The sequence below is a fragment of the Lagopus leucura genome, unplaced genomic scaffold, assembly GCF_019238085.1.
Source record: "Lagopus leucura isolate 7727_CA_CO unplaced genomic scaffold, USGS_WTPT01 Super-Scaffold_100001, whole genome shotgun sequence".
NCBI classification, from domain to species: Eukaryota; Metazoa; Chordata; class Aves; order Galliformes; family Phasianidae; genus Lagopus; species Lagopus leucura.
The window spans coordinates 26,274,988-26,279,667 of NW_024962262.1; positions in this window are offsets into that span (position 1 = coordinate 26,274,988).

The following is a 4,680-nucleotide window of genomic DNA, read 5'->3' on the forward strand; positions in this document are numbered from 1 at the left end:
TGAATTTCTACATTGATCCCAGTTTCCACTATAGTTCATGGAGTGGAAACTATGAGTAAGAGCCATGTAGTGAGCTGCGTGCCTCGTATTAGCACCCAAGCAATTTTTACAGGTGAATCAAAACAGAGGGTACAGGAAAAGATATACGTAACTGAATATAACAAAGCAGCAACTTTTAGATGTGTCAAAACACTGCTAGCAAAGACCTGAGAAAATACCCCTCTGGTATACCCTGCAGACATTCCTTGGATGTTCAAAACAATATTCTAAGTTGAGATCAAATTGTCAGAACACAAAGTAAGATTATGGTACTGAGTCCTGAACATGTATCATATTTCTATGGTGATAGCTTCCTATTAGTACATTTTGTAAACCTTCAAAAAAATTAACTCTTTTAAGTTTTAAAGGTAACAACAGCAACACCAATATTTTACACGTGGCCTTCTGCAAGTCTGTATCCTTGTTTAAAGAGGCTTTGGCTATGAAAATAATTATGAAAATTAACATTTATATTATGTAACATTTTCCAACTTTGGGAATACATTATAAAAGGATGGTGAGTTGGCATGTGATAAAACTACCCAGCTAGAAATGGATTCAGGTAAAGCTAAGTGTAGTGCTTTCAGATATGTGAGATGAGCACCAGAACAGAAGGTTGCTGCTGTAGAGACACCATCCCACATAATTTTGGTTCAGAAAATGAAATGGTGACTTGGAAAATAGAAGCTTTCTCTCTGTTAATAAGTCCGGTGAAACTTCAAACGCAGCCTCAAGGACAACATGTCTACAGTTCCTCTGATCTTACATTCATGAAGCAGGGCAAATTTGAACATCGTTCCCTTAAAAAGCTGAGTAAGTTTTTAAGTTTGCCATCCTTTTCTGTTCCCTAAAGTTTCCTGCAAGATTACTTAAGTAAAATATTATGAATACTAAGAAGTAATAAAAATCTCAGTGGATGGTCTATAACTTGGCTTGTCAGCCAAATTTTCTCCTTTAAGAAAATGAAAAAGATTGTTAAATGCTTTATCTCTAGTTATATAATTATACAGAGACTGAGATTACTAATCATTATTTTGCATACTAGTGGATGAATGATAAATTTTCACTAACAGCATAACAATAAACAAACTTTTTAAAATAGTGCATATTTGCATTTTTAAATTCCAAGTTACAGCAAATGAATGTAAATGTAAAATCTTAAATGTTAAACAGAGAAAATATCTTTGTTCAGTTTTCAAGTACATCCCAAAAAAACACTCTTTTATTGAGATAACAGGAATTACAGATATCCAATACATCACAGGACAGGATCTAGACAGCTGCTATTAAAATGTCATAAATATAAGTTGTAATGGAGAAAGAGAAAGCTGTCCCAGTCTGTATAAATTAAAAGCCATAAATTCCAAATGCTGTGCTAATTGTATTGGGTAAACTCAATAACAGAAGAAAAAAATAACAAGAAGAAAGTACTAAGCATACACAAGAACAAAATTATATGTTTATTAGGAACAATGAAAAATCATACTGGTTCATTACTAGATGGAAATTAGAGGTTTCTTAATTAAGGAAAAATATAGATATTTTGTTCTGCATGTCTGTGGAAAAAAATGAACAACTTTCCTTCCAAGACTAATCAAAAAAGATGAGCAACTAGTTTTTTTAATCAGGTCTTACAATTTATAGCTCGTGTTGCTATAAGCTTGACACAGACCTCTCAGAAAGTCTCAGAGCCCTCAGAAATTTCCAAAGGACTGGAAAAACCCATCATCTGTTTGTAATAGAAGAGAGGCAAATCAGGTTATTTGGGAAGAGATATGAAATTTCTAAAGGACTAAAAACCAACCTTCCTATGGACAGACAGAAGAAGCACATTCTGTTTGGCCATCAGACCAGTTACTCTGGCTCTAGCAGTTTACTATGCTGCTGCCCAGTCCACAGAGCTGCCTTGGTTGAAAAATTAATCTGCCCTTTTCTATTTTCTTGTTTAAGGTTTTCAGCTGCACCAGGTCCCGAAACAGACCAGATGGTCACATGAAAACTGCTTACAGGTACATTTGCCTGGGAACCAAAGGAAAAGACAGGACAGTAAAAATCCATATTTAGATCACAGAAAGTTGCTGTAGAACTGTTTCCATACATACCATCTACAGCATAAAATATCTCCATTGTCATGATGTCAGTAGAGGAGATATGACAGACCCTTCTACCAAAGTTAGTGATACTGTTGGTCACAGCCATGCCAAAAATAACTTGAGGGCACTGGTGGATGGTTGTCTGGATATGCGTCAGCAATCATAGAATCCTAGAATGGCCTGGGTTGAAAAGGACCAAAAAGATCATCTAGTTTCAACCCCCCTGCTACGTGCAGGGTCACCAACCACTAGACTAGGCTACCCAGAGCCACATCCAGCCTGGTCTTGAATGCCTGCAGGGATGGGGCATCCACAACCTCTCCGGGTAACCTGTTCCAGTGTGTCACCACCCTCTGAGTGAATGTGCCCTCACAGCCCAGAAAGCCAAACATACACTAGGCTGCACCCAAAGCAGCACAGTCAGCAGGTCAAGGAAGGTGATCCTGTCCCTCTGCTCTGCGAAGGTGAGGCCTCGCCTGGAGTTCTGTGTTCATATGCAGAGTCCTCAGTACAGAAGAGGCATAGATCTGCTGGAATGCATCCAGAGGAGGGCCACAAAAATAATCTCAGGGATGGAACGTCTCTGCTATGAGGATAGGCTGAAAGATCTGGGGCTGTTCAGCCTCAAAGAAAAGAGATGGCTCCAGGGAGACCTGAGAGCAGCCTTTCAGTACCTAAAAGGGGGCTACAAGAAAGAAGGGGACAGACTCTTCAGCAGGGTCTGTGGCGATAGGACAAGGGGAAATGGGTTCAAACTAAAAGGGGAGATTTAGACTGGATATAATGAAGACATTTTTTACAATAATGGCACTGGAACAGGTTTCCCAGAGAGGTGGTGGATGTCCTGTCCCTGGAGACATTCAAGGTCAGTCTGGACTGGGCTCTGAGCAACCTGATGGAGCTGTAGATACTCCTGTTCACTGCACGAGAGTTGGACCAGATGACCTTTAAAAGCCCCTTCAAACTCCAAAGATTCTGTGACTCTACGATGCACAGAGTAGGACAATTTCTCAAGAACTGTAATCTCTTCCTGTCCACCAGTATTGTCTTGCATGAGATCAGATGGTAGTCTCAGCAGTGTCAGTGATTTAAAGACTCTATACTTTCTTTAGGGAAGTTCTGCAGTGTGTGCTATGTCAAAAAGCAGACAAGGTGATCTGAATGTTTCCTTCTGCCTGCAAACGCTAGGAGATAATGGGTTGAAATTCCTCCAATTTTTATTCTTTAAACCAGCTGTAAAATTTTCCTTTACAAACAAAATATTAGTGCATTTGTATACTTACACTCTTCCTCTAACACTTCTAAGGAAATGTGACTGTTTGGCCCAGTTATCTGATTGTCACCAGTCTTCAGCATGGTAGAAAACAGCCCAAATGGATAAACACGCCAGTGGTTCCAGCAAAGCAGTTTTCCTAATAAAGCTATTTTTCTCACCTACAAAAGAAAAGGAGCATTCATACAGTCTTATTATAGTTAATACAGCACATTTCATGAGTTATTCAGATCACAAAATTTTAAGCAACTGTAAAGCTATTTTTAACTGGGTGTCTTTATCATCCATTTATCACCACAGCAGATAAGCTATTAGGAAGCCTACTCCAAACAGCTAAATTGTTCCCATGTTCCAAACATACCCTGAAACATCTGATAATATATTGACCTTGACAGCAAACCCCAGAAATATGTGGTGCAGAAGTTTAACGAAGGAGAAGTGACAAGTTGTAGCTGCTGGTCTGCACTGAGCTTACCAGAACACAAATCTGCCCTTTAACCAGCTTAGGTGCCAAACAGCAGGGCCATGTTAGCACAGGGATCACAAAGCCATCTCCATGGAGCTTTTTGAAAAGGTGACTTCTCAAGCTCCCAGCCCTAGGAATATGTTGGAGTTTTACAAGGTGACAGAAATTAGGAATGCTTGTAAAATGCTACAGATTTTGGAGGGGTTGAAACAATTCCGTAATTGGGATCCCTTTCTAAAATAAAGAAAAAAAAAAAAAAAAAAAAAAAAAAAGAGAGTCACATTCCTGGAAGAGTTTCTGCCCTTTTAAAGGAAAAACCACTATGCCTCTAATATTCACAAACATTGCTGTATTATGAGAGGAGAGACTGTCACCATGCTATTTGGAAAATCTGAGTCAAAACCAAACTACATCCAAGTCTAAGGAAGTCACTGTAGTTATGATGATATGCTCTGCTGAAGGACTGATTATTAATTGCCATTGTGACCCTGAATTTTAGTCACTAACTGAAAAACAGTCACAACTGAGGTGCAGCATGGTGGGTTGCTGCAGTTAGCTCTGATTCTTTCTTAGTTCTTTCAATTTTCTTTGAAATCACCCATGAGCTCAGAAGTTATTAAGGAGGGCAGATGTTCAACCAAACAGACAATGAATGCGTGAACCTTTTTCCTTAGGGAAAATAGGCTAACAACAAATTACTATAATTAATGCTTGGCACTGTCTATATAAAATCTTTTGTCAAAGGGAGACACAGTAGTCCAAGCATAGATTGAGGAGGTGAATGTCCATGCCTACTTTTGTGACACTGG